At 41.5% G+C, this 15,858-nt stretch overlaps 1 protein-coding gene and 1 non-coding gene across 6 annotated transcripts in view; one reads left to right on the top strand and one right to left on the bottom strand.

Annotated features, from left to right (window-relative positions):
- Positions 1 to 15,858, bottom strand: part of DYM (dymeclin) — a 360,650-nt gene that overhangs the window by 253,071 nt on the left and 91,721 nt on the right. The gene's annotated exons all lie outside the window — the stretch shown is intronic.
- Positions 808 to 873, top strand: LOC121033246 (small nucleolar RNA SNORD69). The gene has a single exon (XR_005791778.1). It is a non-coding gene; the product is annotated as a small nucleolar RNA SNORD69 (small nucleolar RNA).

Raw genomic sequence — 15,858 nt, 5'->3', positions numbered from 1 at the left:
ACTGCCTCCCCTTGAGTATAGGCTGAATCTAATAACTCACTTTTAACCACTTTCAAGGGGCGATTATCTTACAAAGCAACTACAGCTTGTGCTGGGTACCCTCTCTTGCTCTTTTTTTTTCCCTTTCTGTGGGAGAAGCTAACCATCCTGTTGTGAGCTGACATATGCAGACGTCTACCTGGCAAAGAACTAAGGGAGGCCTCCAGTCAACAGCCAGTGAAGATCTGAGGCCCTCAGTCCAGTTTCCCTAGAGGAACAGAATCCTGCCAACAGCAAATGAGAAATCAAGAAAGCACGTCTCTCCCTCCCTAGCTGAGGCTTCTGACGAGACCACAGCCCCACCAATAAGCTCAACTACAACCTCAAGAGGTATATGAGTCAAGAGGCACCACGCCAGCTGTGCCTGCACTCCTGATCCTAACAAACTGTGAAACAATTCATTGCTTGTGGTGTTGCAAAGTTGGAGAAAGCCCTGGTGTCCATCACTGAGGAACTGGGTAAGTAAAATGTGGTGGAAACACACAATGAAAGTTTTAACAGCAGCAGACTAGATGTTCATTTAGTGTCACGGGTAACGTTTAAGAACAGTTCTGAGAGGAATAAGTAAACAGAATGAGTTCTGTAACAATTCTATTTATGTACATTAAAAGTACATGTACATGTAACATTTAGTTGAGCATATACATATAAAAATAATGCATTAAACACATTTAAAATGGCTGTTTACGGGAAAGAAGAGCAGCACGGAATGGGGATAAATGGGAATAAATGAACAGATGAATATCAAATGGAGGGAGAGATGGACCTCACATGAAGCAGGGATGACAGCCTTGAACTGAAGAATGTGATCTATTCAACCCTATGCCTCATGTGTCCAAAATCAGGGGCAGTGGGACAAAGGGGGGCATCAGAGGTTGGGAGACATACTGACATGGAGAAATACTTTGACCAACCCAGGAACCAAAGAACATGCAATAAATTATCTAGCTAGAACATTACGAGGACCGCGATGAAAACACTAACAGGAATGGAAAAGAGCAACCAGACTTGAATGATACGGAACAAAATAAAACTAATAGCACTCAGTGACAGACGGTATGCTTAACGTGGGCAAAAAAGGCTAAGACTAATCAAAGAAGACAGGCTTATAGATTTAGAACTCATGGTGTATCAACCTAAATCAAGAACACTGCAAATGGACAATCACTTTACACATATTTACGTGTACTGAAAACGTTCCCTTCTATTCCTAGTTTTCTAAGTTTTTTTTTTTCATGAATGGATGTTGAATTTAGTCAAATGCTTTTTCCACACTTACTGAGACACTCATATGGCTTTTCTAATTTATTCTGCCAATATGGCATATTATGTTGATGGATTTTCAAGTCTTAACAATATCACATTCGTCCGACAAGCCCCACTTGTTTATGATGCTATGCCCTTTATCATATATTACTGGGTGCAATTTACTAATTTTTTAAAAAAATATGTTTCTCCTACATTGATAAGACATACTAGTCTGTAACTTTCTTTTTATGTAATGTTCGTTAGGTTTTAGTATCAGGGTTATGCTAACCTTACAAAACACATTACTCATCTGCTTCTGGGACGTACTTTATTGAAATATTTGCCTCGCGACATAATATTGAGCAAAAATGGTAGAACGTTATGTATTATATGAATGAATATACATGCAGGTGCTAACAGGCAAAAAATAAAAAAAAGCAATCTTGAGAGATGAGATTACAGGTGACTATTTTTATTATTTTTAATTTAAACTTTTTAAATAGGAAGAGCATGAAGAAAGTGAATATAAGAAATGTTTGCTCCCAAATGGCTGTGCCTACTGGGAAATGTCCTTGAGAAACAAAATCATAGTGATGATGGTCTGAGGATAATGTCTAACCTCATTTTAACCATAGGTCTTCTTAATGATACCCCTCTTACTTCACTGTGAGCAATCAAAGTAACAAAGCTTTGTAACTAGGGAAAAACAATTTAGCAGGAGAGTGCCTTAGTGCCTGTAGATTGCAATTGACAAACTAACAGACTGGGTGGTTCACAAAGCACAGAAATTTATTTCTCACAGTTCCAAAGGCCCAAATCAAGGCACCTGCAAATTCAGTGTCTGATAAGAGCTGGCTTTCTGGGTTCACAAACAGTGAGCTTTTTTTTTTTTTTTGAACTTTTTTTATTCTTGTTTTTTAAGTAAGTTCCATGCCCAGCGTGGAGCCCAATATGGGGCTTGAACTCATGACCCTGAGATCAAGACCCGAGTTGAGATCAAGAGTCGGATGCTCAACTGACTGAGCCACCAGGTGCCCCTGACAGTGAACATCATTTTGCTGTGTCATCACACAGTGGAAGGGGGACAAGGAAGCTTTCTTGGGTATCTTTTCCATGGGCACCAATCCCATTCATGAGGGCTCTGTCCGCATGACCTAATCATCCCCCCCAAATACCATCACCTTGTAGGTTAGGTTTCAACATAAGAATTTTGGAAGGACACAAGCATTCAGATCACAGCAATGAGTCAGCCACACTTGTATTACTTAGGGCTCTGCAGAGAAAGAGAATCAATAGTATAGGAATAGATATAGACAAAAAGAGATTTACTATGAAGCACTGACTCACACAATTATGGAAGTTGAGGGATCCATTACTTGCCATCTGCAAGGTGGACGCTCAGGAAAAGCCTGGTACAGTTCCAGTCCAAACCCAAAGGCCTGAGAACCAGAAAAACCCCAGGCTAAGTCGGAAGGCCCAAGAATCAGGAGGACCAATGTCTAAGGACATGAGAAGATGGACGTCTTGGCTAAAGCAAGAGAGTAAATTTATCTCTTTCCTCCACCTATGTGCTTTATCCATCCCTCAAAGGACTGGATGACACCAGCATGGGTGAGTATGATCTTCTTCACTAAGTCTACTGATTCTAATGCTAACTACTTCTGGAAACACACTCACGGATACACCCAGAAATAATGAAACCATGTCTGACCTCTAGGCACCCCTCAGCTCAGTTAAGCTGTCACACAAAATTAACCATCACACTTGCCAATCAAAGATGTAAGTTACACTTTTAAATACTGGCTGAGGGCACAGAGTCACAGATTCAGTCTCATTGAAGGCATATATTTTGTTGTTGTTGTTGAAAGCATATTTGAAAGACTTTGTACGTAGAAATTTTGTTCCTTCGTAAGAAACAAACAGCATTCTAACACAGACACCTAGTTTTTAGTGACTATCCAAAGCAAATACACATTTCAGTAAAAACTTTTTACTCAAGATAAAGCTATAGCACATACAGTATTTGCTATTCTGATTTCCAAAATAGCCTATAACTATGAGCCAAAACCAAGACTTCCCATATGTCAATACACCATTTACTATGAATAAAAATGTAAGATTTAGAGAACCAAAAGGAACTAATGCCTGAAAAGAAGGGCATCTAGCGTCTCTTTGTTTGCATAGACTAAAAAACAGTTCAAATACACTGTAGTCACTCAGATTTGATCATGATGGAGACCACAGTGATCTCTCTTGTGAGGCATCTACTGAAGAGCTGAGCAGCCACTTCTTATCTGTAAATCATTGTTATACAAGTTAAGAATGGGACTTCATCAGTACAATACCAAACACACAGTGGTACACGTACTGTCCAAACAACTGCACAGTCTGCTTTCAGAAGGAAAAATAACACCTGAATCTACACCTCAGACCCTATATACAAAAGAAATCCCAAATAGATCAGAAGATTAAATCTTAAAAAAAAAAAAAAAAAAAAAGAAAATCCTAGGGGCCAAGACGGGAGATTCTCTTAAAACATGCTTTAAAGAAGGCCTTTTGGTGCTTCTATTTTAGAGGGACAGACAAAAATGCTGTGCAGTAAATGAAAAGGTTGTGAGTGCCATGAAGAAAATAACGCATGAAGGTTGGATAAGGAGTACCTGGTTAGGGTGGTTAGGAATAGTGAGGCTAAGCTGCTACTACAGAAGTCCAAAATGAGGTTTTAAACCAGATCAAAGCTCATTTCTCTGCCACTTAGCAGTCAGATCAAGCAGGATCTACTTAGTAAGATCACTCAAAGGCTCTGCCGGGAAGGAAGCTCTGTCACCCTTTGCATGTGCTTCCAAGTTTGTTCTGGTTACCACTTCCCACCAGAGAGAAGGGAGAAAAGTGCACTCCAAGGAGAGTCATTTCTTTTTAAATAACGTAAGAGCTGTATATATCAATTCCTCCGGTACACCCATAGCTAGCTGGCAAGCGAGCCTGAGAAACGCCATCTCTGCCTGGACAACCACTGCCCAGCCAAATGCTAATAAAGAGAAGAATGAATTTGAGGGACCACTGACAATCTACCACAGATGTGTTACAATTTTAAGTAAGAAGACTCAACACGAAGCTGACTTTTGAGCAAAGACTTGAAAAAAGCAAGGAGGCACAGGAAGAGTCTGCCAGGGAGAGGGATAAGCGCATGCAAAGGCCCAGAGATAGGAACATGCCTAGCATATTTAAGGAACGCCAAAGAAGCCAGTGGGGCTACAATGAAATGTGCAAGAAGGCAAGTAGAAAGAGAAAGGGTCAAAAATGTTAACAATGAGCCAGTTTATACATCCGAAGGCCTAGAAGCTATCAACGATGGATGAATTAAGACTCTTAAAAGTCATTTTTGAAAATTTACCACGTCAAAACAAAAGCGTGCTATAAGCAAATAAGTCAAGTCAAAAGGCAAATCTAGAGGGGCGCCTGGCTGGTTTGGTTGGTAGAACTTGCAACTCTTGACCTCAAGGCTGTGGGTTCGAGCCCCACACAGGTGTAGAGATTACTTAAAAGATTCAAATCTTTAAAAAAAAAAGGCAAATTTAGAAAAAAAAATACTTTAAATTCATATCACAAAGGGGTAATAGGAGTCCTATAATTAGATGGTAATGACAGTTTCACAACTTGTGTGAATTCACTAACGACCACCTAATAATATGCTTTTGAGGGGTAAATCTGGGGGTATCTGAATATCCTCATAACAATAATGAGAAAGCTCTTTAAATGCTTGTGTACAAAAGCTGCCTGGATACGGTGCTGACTGGAAAAAGAAGAAAGTTCAAAAGAGTATGTATAATTTCCCATCTTTTGTGTGACTACAGGGAGATATAAGAATCTGTGCTCATAACTGCATATGCATCGCATGAACATCTTCGGGAAGGATACAGAAGAGACTAAGAACAGTGGTTACTTATGGAAGCAAACAGAACAGCTGGAGGGATGCGGAACCAGAAGAGGCAGTAGACTGTTCACTTAGGTATTTGGATATTTTAAAAATATGCTCTAAGATTAAATTAATCAAGAACTAAAAACAGAGGACTGTCATAAATGTTAAAATTAAACTTTCATTGATTCACATCTGCTGACATATTGAAATAAGAGCAAACAAAAACTTAAATCACATTGTGCTATGATGTAGAAGTCAGTGATCCAAAATTAGGAGACTTAGGGTCTGCCTCTAAGCTCTCTAGTAAACTCATTCTGTTAGCACCAGGTGTTGTATGGAAACCAATTTGATAATAAATTTCATAAAAAAAAAAAAAAACCTCATTCTGTTAATTTTAACAAATAATTCCTCTGGGTCTCAGCTTTCCTATTTTTAAATTTGTTTTTAATGTTCATTTATTTTTGAGAGAAGCAGACACAGAGTGTGAGCAGGGGAGGGGCAGAGAGAAAGGGACACAGAATCCGGAGCAGCCTCCAGGCTCTGAGCAAGCTGTCAGCACAGAGCCTGACACGGGGCTTGAACTCACAAAATGCAAGATCATGACGTGAGCTGAAGTCGGACGCTTAACCCACTGAGCCACCCAAGCACCCCTCAGCTTTCCTATTTTTAAATAAGTACTTTGGGCAAAATGATCTCTACTGTCATTTCTTGCTGTAACTTTCTATAATGCTCAAAAAAAGGAATTCAGGGCAATGTTAGATTTCTGTGAAAACAACATTTTAAATGTATTAATTGGCCTATCCTAAGTGCCAAATAATCAGGGAAAAGAGCCAGACAGGCTAATAGTACTTAAAAGAAACCAAAATGGTACCATGCTGAGTGTGGTGGTTTTTCAAAGATGAAAAATGTTTCAAGCTAACAGATCTTTCTTGTTTTAATGTCCTTGTATGATCTTCAGAAGATCTGCATCACACAATCGCCAAAACAAAGTCAACTTTAAAAAGCCAAAGTGTTGCTCTGGCTGCCATATTATCCCAAGAACTTTCCACCATCTGGGCTGGAAACGTCCTAAAACAAACTACTGTTGGAGCAAGTTATTAATTTCATGTGAAGAAAAAAAGGACAGGCGCCTTGACCTTGCACTGCTCTGCTAGGGCAGAGTGGAACACTTGGATAAAGACAAAAGCCTTCATGAAATGGGTGTTAGTGTTGGCTAAGGACAAAGTCAACGAATACGGAGGAGAAAAACATCCTCCTTTTTTACTTACTATTGGATAAGAAAACGGACAGTACTGTAAATGGAACATATGTTTAACAAAAACAACTGACAAATTCAAAGGAACTGAGACCAAAATTTAGAATTATCACTGTCACGCCACCAAGGATACTGTGAAAGTAAAGTACGAGGAAAGACTAAGAAGGAGTGCAGTGTATCACAGATGCTGTCAGTAGTTTGGGGGCTGGTTTTAAAAGTGAACAAAATCAAAGACACGGTAATACCTTTTGTTTATACAAATCTTAATAGCGGAACAGAAAGTGCCTGGAGACTAGGAGTCAAAAAAATCTGGATTCTAGTCTCAGAACTGTCACTCATTACCTTCATAAGCCACCTCACCTGTCGACTTCATCTTATGTAAAAATCAAGGGGGCAGATCAAATAAACTCAAATATCCATTCCGTCTTTTCGTGGTTTCTTAAAGAGCCAGTGCTCTACATATAACAATGCATCGAACACATCAATAAAATATAGCCACATAACTTCTTGAAATGGTTATATGCATGTCCAGACTCCAATTATGCCAACTTAAAATGTTGCATTCATAAAACAAGAAACAGGAAAAAGAGTTCTCAGGAATTGAAAATGATTGCTAAACCATCTCACTCGTAATGAGAAAATACATGTAAGAATCACACTACGATTTCCATTTTTAATTTACAAAAAAGTTTATGCAATATTGGCAAGGCTCTGGTAAATGATTTTGGTGAGACTATAATTGGTATAATCTAGGGTGCCTGGGTGGCTCAGTTGAGCATCCAACTTCAGTTCAGGTCATTTTCTTGCAGTTGATGGGTTCGAGCCCCACGCCAGGCTCTGTGCTGACAGCATGGAGCCTGCTTGGGATTCTCTCTGTCCTCTCTCTCTCTCTCTGCCCCTTCCCCATGCTCTCCCTCTCTCTCTCAAAATAAATAAATAAATTTCAAAAAATAATAATTGATATCATCTCTTTAAAATGTACACACTTAATACCAATTCTAAAACTTATATGATGGCTATATCTGTACACACGCATGAACTTAATTTATGTACATGTAGTATATCACAACAATGGAATATTATTTGGTGCTAAAAACGAATGAGCTATAAAGCCATGAACATGGAAGAACCTGAGATGAATACTGCTAACAAAGCTAACTGGAAAAGGCTACATACTGTACGGTTCCAACTGTATGACATTCTAGAAAAGGCACAACTAAGGAGACAGCAGAAGGATCAGTGGTGGCTACGGGATGAACAGGCAGAACACAGAGGACTTTCAGGGTAGTGAGTCTACTCTTATAATACTATTAATGGTGGATCCAGGTCATTTCCCGTTTGGTAAAACCTATTCTACGTATGATGCATGAAGAGTGAACCCTAATATAAACCGTGACTTTGGGTGATAATGATGTGTCAATGTAGGTTCCTCGACTGCAGCAAACGTCCTACTCCGGGGTGGGATGTTGTAGGGGGGTAGGAGTGCTACACAAGTGCGGGGACAAGGATTAGATGGGAATTCCCTGTATTTTCTGCTCAATTTTGCTGTGAATCAAAAACTGCTCAGAAAACTAAAGCCTACTAATTCAAAGAAAAAGAAATAGCATGATTTAGAAATATATATACATAAAGGTATAGTAACGGTAAAGATTTCTGTAAACCACCCAAACAGTTAAACATCAAAAATGACTATCTCTGGGGAGGAAAGAAATCAAAAGGATAGGACAAACAGCATTTGTTCTCATCAGAAGCCCTCTGTGCTATCTGTTTTTTTCCAAAGCCATGAGCACACATGGATTACCATTAAAATAATTCCATCAGGGGCGCCTGCGTGGTTCAGTTGGTTAAGTGTCTGACTCTCGATTTCAGTTTAGGTCATGATCTCCCTCTCATTCATGTGTTCAAGCCCCGTGTTGGGTTCTGTGCTGCCACTGTGGAGCCTGCTTGGGATTCCTCTCTCTCTCCCTTTCTCTCTGCCCCTACCCTGCATGCATGCACACTCTCACTCTCTCTCAAAATAAATAAATTAAAAAATAAAATAAATAAAATAATTGCATCAGTATCAATGGCTAGTATTAAATATCCATGTGTAATGTAATCTGGATTATACATGTGTATAATATACATGTGTAATGTAATCTGGAAAAGAAATTACTCTGTCAAGAATTAACTTATGTAAGTGACACAAAATTAAAAAGAAAAAAAACAATTCTTTGCTTGAAGAATTAAACTTTGCAATTATTACTATCGAACTTCCTCATTCATACTTTGCTATCCATGTACTAATAACAGCAAGAGAAATTAACAAATGTATTCCGTGCCAGTCTTGGTTTTATGACAGTAAAAATTCTTTGAAGGCAGAGAGTCAGTGTTTTCAGGGCCACCTAAGAATCCTGCAAACTGACCTTAGGAAATGCATATCCCTTCTACTCCAGAGACATCATATAGAAGATGAAAGGGCTAGGCTAAAGAAAAGCTGAATTCTCGTTCTAAAAATCCAACGATTATCTGGCTCATAACCTGCAAGCAAAATATGCAAACAGGCAAAATGATAGCCGGGATTCAGGACCCCACTTCTGCTGCTGCTAATCTTTCCCACCAAAGGCCAGGTTGGCACCAGTCCTCCCGGGCAGCCAAACACGAAAGAAACTCCCTTCAGTTCCCACATGATTCAGCCTTGTTCTCTGCAATCTCAGACATCATGTGCCCTCTGCCCACTATACTTGTTGGTGACCCAGTGCTGCTCCTTTTCACTGAGAAGTCTAAAATAGGAAAATTAACTCAGAGAGCAAAAGTATTCAGTGTTTTTCTTGAGTACTCAGGATGCATAAGACAATACACTTTTATAATCCTAAAGCATTTTAAAATGTACAAAAGCACATCTTCAAATGCACTGCTCTGGCAACACAGTAGGCAGTGAGAACACCAGGCAGACCTCATCTGGGTTCAGGGGCTCCCTCTCAGCCTCTGGCCACTCCACTGCATCTAAGGACATGATGTACAGCTTGGCTGTTGCTCCAACAGCCACAGGAGTTGATCGCCAAACTCATGCACTTCAATTTCCTTATCTAAAATGCTGAACAGCTGAACTAGATGTCTTCAAATGTCTTTTCCAAGTATCAATTTCTGGTCTGATCTATTACCCCTAACTTTAAAATGAGAATACTGAGACGTGGAGAACATAGCCTGTTAGCAGAAGAGTTGGGATTCAAGCCCAATCTCTGGATTCAGAATTAGTAATGTCTTTTCCTTACCACACAGTATGTCCTATACTTCTTAACAATCAGTTGTGCAATTATGAGCAATCTGAGCACATAACTTATAAAATCAACATGATTTGTGGTACTGGAGGTGTTTTAGTCAGACTTCCATCAACATGGTAGACCTCTACATATTTTTTAAAAATTTAGCTGAGAACCCCCCTCCTCGCCACACCAGACTTCAGTAAACATGGTCAAGGTTTGGATAGTTTTTAAGAACTTAACTGAGATCCCCCCCCTCCTCACCACACCAGAAATCAATTTTCAAACTAAAAAGCTGTTGTGAACTTAATATATAATACCGTCTTGGCATATGAAAATGCTATCACCTTTAATTCGGGGCACGTAATGACAAAAATCCCTAATTCAATCAGAAAGCCATACTAGGCATTTCCCTACAGCACCTACAACTTGAACACGGACTTGCTCTTTCAGCTACCTGCTCTGCTGAGGCTGGATCTGGAGAAGGGTTTAGGTGTTAACATGCGGGGCTTCTACAAAAAGGCATTTTGTCGATAGTCTAGCCCTTCACTGCCAGCAATGGGTCCTCTAGTTCCCTCACTGTCCCCATCAACTGTAGACTTCATAAAGTAACTGTTCATGGTTTTTCACACTCTCAAACCTTCTCAATGGTAGCACCAAAGTTTTCGAATTTTCCAATTTTCCACAGGATAACATCTAAGCCAATATCATTAGTTTATGGGTCAAATAAATATGCATTTCATATCATTTTATTACATTTTGGAAACCCTATGGATAAAGTGATTTAACAAATAAGATTCTTATTCAGTTTCATCCCTTCCCAAACACTTCCAGAATGGATTTTAGAAAAACAGCTCTAAAAGTACCTTCTTTTACATCTTAATAAACAGAGAACTCTAAACATAGTCAAATCGTCAGTCTTTCTAAAATTCAAGTCTTTGCCCCATCAAACAACACAGTCCATCCCTAATCTCCCACAAACCCTCTGCTCTAATCAAGCTAGTGGACTTATGAGGACGCCTGGGTGGCTCAGTAGGTTGGATGTCCAACTCTTGATCTCAGCTCAGGTCATGACCCCAGGGTCGTGGGATTGAGCCCCATGTTGGGCTCCACACTGAGCATGAAGCCCCCTTGGGAGTCAGTCAGTCTCTCTCTCTCTCTCTGCCCCCTCCCCCACTTGAGCTCTCTCTTGCTCTTTTTAAAAACAAAACAAAACAAAACAAAAAACTAATGCACTTATGATTCCTCAAATTCATTATTTACACTCAAGAGGCCCTGGGCCGGCTCCTCTCTGGCTCTTCGATGGCCGAGCCACTGCTAATCACGACAGCCCCAGTGACTAGCACTCAGCACTGCTCCTCCTCCTGGGCAATCTTTCTACGTACTTATCCATCTCCAAGCTCTTCAGAAACCACACCTTTCTTTGTCCAGGGCCTAGTAAAGTATAGACACACGGCATATTCCCAATACAGGTTTTTGAGAATGAACTTAATGAAAGAGAGATTATTATACTGTAAAGGGATAATCTGAGGACTACTGAGATATAAAGTTGACTGTCCCTAAACTCAATGGTCTCAGACCACTCAGCATTTATAACTAATCTACCATTTCCTTAAATACTGTCAGACGTTATTTCTCCGCGTTTCTGTTTCTACAGCCCCCTTCTACTACTAACGTCTATAGGACACCTAGTTTCTATAATACAACGTACCATCTGCAAAGGGCTTTGAGCCACTGCATTTGCCATGGAATGTGCCTTAGCACAATACTGTCTGCATACAGACTAGATGAGGACAAACAAAATGCTTTCAGCACACTGAACAGGTTGTGCCCCTACTATGTCAGCCATTTGACAAATATTTGCTGAGAGCCTACCATGTGCCGAATGGCCTGAACACTAATGGTAACAACAATGAGCAAAGCAAACGCAGGCACGGGAACAGTCCTGGTTTTCACGGAGCGTTCCTCCTAATCTTATTTGAGGGAAACAAGCAAGAAGAGTAATAGCTAATATGGAAAGTAGTGGTAAGTGTCGAGTAGAGACAAAAAACAAAGCATGACGACAGAACAGAGAATGAGAGGGGTCCTATTTCAGGGTGGTCAGAGCAGCTGCTTCTAAGAAGCAGGCCTCCTCGGAGCAGAAGGAAGCATGATGGTGAGGACACGAGCCACGCGGGTACCTGAGGGGGGATGTTCAAGGCAGAAGAAGAAAAGAGGGCAAAGGCCCTGGAGACAGGGAGTGGGCTGGCACGTCCTAAACTAGCAAGGACACCTGTGTGGCTGAAACTGAATGAGTGACACGGATGAGGTCAGCGGAGAGCGTCAGCACCCCCCGTACTCGAGTGGTAGGCAAAGTCACACTGCACGAGTAGAGACACCCAGAAAAAGGCAATCGATTCGGGGTATCTCATCTAAAAGAAGAATGTTCTTAGATTAAATCATAACTGGAAAATCTGCAAATCGGGGCCAGGCTGAGAATTAAACAGCCCTAGTCCTCAACAAGTTCACAGGTTGATAAAGAGAACACAGAAATGGATCTCAGAAGAAGAGGCTGTACATCCGACCTGGGGCCAGTGGGATGGCCCACTTGGAGCCAACCTCACAGGGACCTGTATGGAGTGGTAGCCGTAGAGAAGGGTAGGACCCATGGTTGACAAGAGCATCATCATATACAGCTAAGAGGGATGGCTTTCACAAAAACAACACCAAAGACAGACAAAAAGACAGACAAGTTAAGAAATCCAATTCAAGGGGTGCCTGGGTGGCTATGTCAGCTAAGAATCGGACTCCTGATTTCAGGGCAGGATCGCACGAGGAGCCCCGCATCCAGCTCTGCGTTGCCAGATTCTTGGGATTCTCTCTCTCCCCCTCTCTCTGTCTCTCCCCTGCACGCGCACTCTCTCAAAATAAATAAATAAACCTTAAAAAGAAGAAACCCACTTCAAGTTCTCCAAATAACTTCTATTTCATAATAAGATAGCCTCACGAGCAAACCTAAGTATTGGGCCCATCCTGTGTCAGATGTTACGTTACTGCTCTGCTGCTGGGGCCCTTCCAAAGCTCAACCACTGGGCTGCGTCACCCGGGTCTCATTCAACCCCCAACAGAAACACCGTGAGGACCGATTCACAAACTCTAAGTGTTACGCGTTCAACTCTGTCATGCCAAACCATTTCTTGTATTACACCCTCTATTCATGTCTTGAGGAAAATACCTTCATCTTACTTAAGTTATTCCTTCCCAGTCACTTCCTTGAGATCACAGAGAAGGCAGAGCAAAGCACAGGCTTTTACTGAATTCTAGTGGGATCTACCCAATATACACTGAAAAACGCCAAGTCAGGACCCTGTGAACGACTTAGTCTTTATTTGAAATATATAAATGCTGAGAGGTATGGAGTAAAGAACGGATTCCTGGAAGATGTGCTATTTTAATCAGGCTTTGAAGATTAGCATCTCATAGAATTATTATTTTACCAAAATATCCAACTATCAGAGAAGCAGTTTCCACTAACTCCTTACAAGTCAATCTTTATTACAAGTGAATTCCCACAAACTCTGGGAGTTTATCTAAACTACTACAGTTGATCCTGATCTCTTAATAATAAATAACCAGTTTTTTTTTTAATTTTTCTGATTATTTCTTTTGAAGGAGAGCGAGACAGAGCATGAGCAGGGGAGGAGCAGAGAGAAAGGGAGACACAGAGTCCCAGTTGTAAGTTGCCCTCGGTGGTTGCTAACACACTGCATTCCTCATGGGGCACCTGGGTGGCTCCGTCGGTTAAGAATCCGACAGCTCAGGTCTTGATCTCACAGTTCCTGAATTCGAGTCCCACATCGAGTGAGCTCGAGCCCTGCTTTGGGTGAACTTGAGCCCTGCTTCAGGTAAAACATGAGCTGGGTGAGCCCACTTCTCTCTCTCTCGCTCTTTCTCTCGCTGTCTCTCGCTCTCTGCCCCTTGTGGGATTCTCTCCCTCTGCCTCTCTCTCTGCCCATCGCTTACGCCCTCTCTCTCTCTCTCTCGAAACAAACCAACCAACAAACAAAACACTGCCTTCCTCCTGCTCTCGCTGGCTGGCACCGCACTGGCATGTTAAACATGACAAGTTACATTGAGGCTGGGGATGGTCAGGTGTAAGAGCATCCCCACTTTTCAAGTTAATATTCCCCCTTAAGTCAGAAGTGGATCCACCACACTGCACTACGGTTATAGTAGTTGAACCATTTAAAATAGTAGTTTGGTTTCACATGGAAACCGTTACTAAGACAAACCTTCTTGTAGAATGGAGTTCCAAGAACATTAAATCATCAGAAATTGTTTCAGCAGCTGGTTAAAGCTGAGTGTACATAATATAAGACATCTGGTTGTCTGTGCATTTTCAGTTCATTTAAAAAAGTATAAACACATTAAAACACCGAAATGTTTGATATATTGCAACACTGTCTGCTTGCTCCTCAAGGGTGTTTAAGTGGCTGGTCTATTCATTGCATTCAAGGCTTACTTGCCAGCTAAAGAGATTTATTTATATTTCCATCCACCCTAACTTCACCAAGACATTTTATTAACAAAGTAAAAAAAAAAAAAAAAAAAAAAAGAATGTACTCACTGAGGATATATCTTAAATTGCTGGTATTCGATAATGACATATGCATAATAGAGATGAAACTTTTAAAAATTAAGTCAAGGAGCACCTGGGTGGCTCAGTCGGTTAAGCGTCCGACTCTTGGTTTCGGCCCACGTTATGATCTGATAGTTCATGAGATCGAGCCCCGCATAGGGCTCTGTGCTGACAGTGAGAAGCCTGCTTAAGATTCTCTCTCTCCCTCTCTCTCTGCCCCTCCCCTGCTCATGCTCGCTTGCTCTCTCTCTCTCTCCCTCTCTCAAAATACATTTTAAAAAAACATTAAAAAAAACTAAGAACACACGAAATATCGCACGTACTAGGACAAGTAGATAGTAGATGATATAGGTGTTCCCCTTCCCACGTTTGACCATATGTAACAGAAACCTGACCATGGTGGCTTAACCAAAATAAGTGTTTATTTTTGTCACTTCAGAAGAAATCCTAAGATAAGCCACCCAGGGCTGGTGTAATAGTTCCATAGTAACATTCATATCCCAGGCTCCTGGGACACTATTCTTCGCAGGTGGCACTCACCATAATGGTTTCAAGACGACCCAAGCACCGCCTCCGCATCCCAGGGAGGGAGAGATGGGTAACGGACAAGCTGAAGGCCTGCCCCCCTCCCCTCCCCCCCAAACAATACTGGCCATCTGTTAGAAAAAGGGCAAGAAGGGCCATCAGAAGTGCAAGGAACTGTGTCGCTCACAGAGTTCAACTTCCATAGGACCTTGTCCCCTGTACCCTTCCCCACCCGGTGATTCCTCAGTTGCCTCAGCCCCACCTTCCAAGCTGCACATCATCAGACCAAGTCCCAACAGGGTTTGGTAGTTGTCGTTTCTAAATCCAGATTACAATTCTGGATGCTGGACCTGTGCACAACAGAGGCCGGGAGCCCGTTTTCTCACAAACACCTGGTCCTTCCTGTTTGGGCCACAGGCAAGCAGCACACAGGTCCAATGATATCACCACGTTAACTGAGATTCTGTCCTCATCAATCTCAAAATCTTTGTCTTTATTTAAAAAATAATTCCTGGGGCGCACCTGGGTGGCTCAGTTGGCTAAGTGTCTGACTCTTGATTTGGGCTCAGGTCATGATCTCACGGTTGTGAGATTGAGCCCTGTATAGGGCTCTGCACTGGGCATAGAGCCTGCTTAAGATTCTCCCTGTCGGGGCGCCTGGGTGGCGCAGTCGGTTAAGCGTCCGACTTCAGCCAGGTCACGATCTCGCGGTCCGTGAGTTCGAGCCCCGCATCAGGCTCTGGGCTGATGGCTCAGAGCCTGGAGCCTGCTTCCGATTCTGTGTCTCCCTCTCTCTCTGCCCCTCCCCCGTTCATGCTCTGTCTCTCTCTTTCCCAAAATAAAAAAGTTAAAAAAAATAGTTGAAATAAATAAATAAATAAATAAATAAATAAAAAGATTTTCCCTGTCTCTCCCTCTGCCCCTCCCCTATTTGAGCGGTCTCTCTCTCTCTCTCTCTCTCTGTAAGTAAATAAATAAATAAACCCTTTAAGTGCACCTGGCTGGCTTGTTT

The sequence above is a fragment of the Herpailurus yagouaroundi genome, unplaced genomic scaffold (genome assembly GCF_014898765.1).
Source record: "Herpailurus yagouaroundi ecotype Mexico unplaced genomic scaffold, PumYag 142, whole genome shotgun sequence".
NCBI lineage: Eukaryota > Metazoa > Chordata > Mammalia > Carnivora > Felidae > Herpailurus > Herpailurus yagouaroundi.
This window is presented reverse-complemented; position numbering and strand designations above follow the sequence as displayed.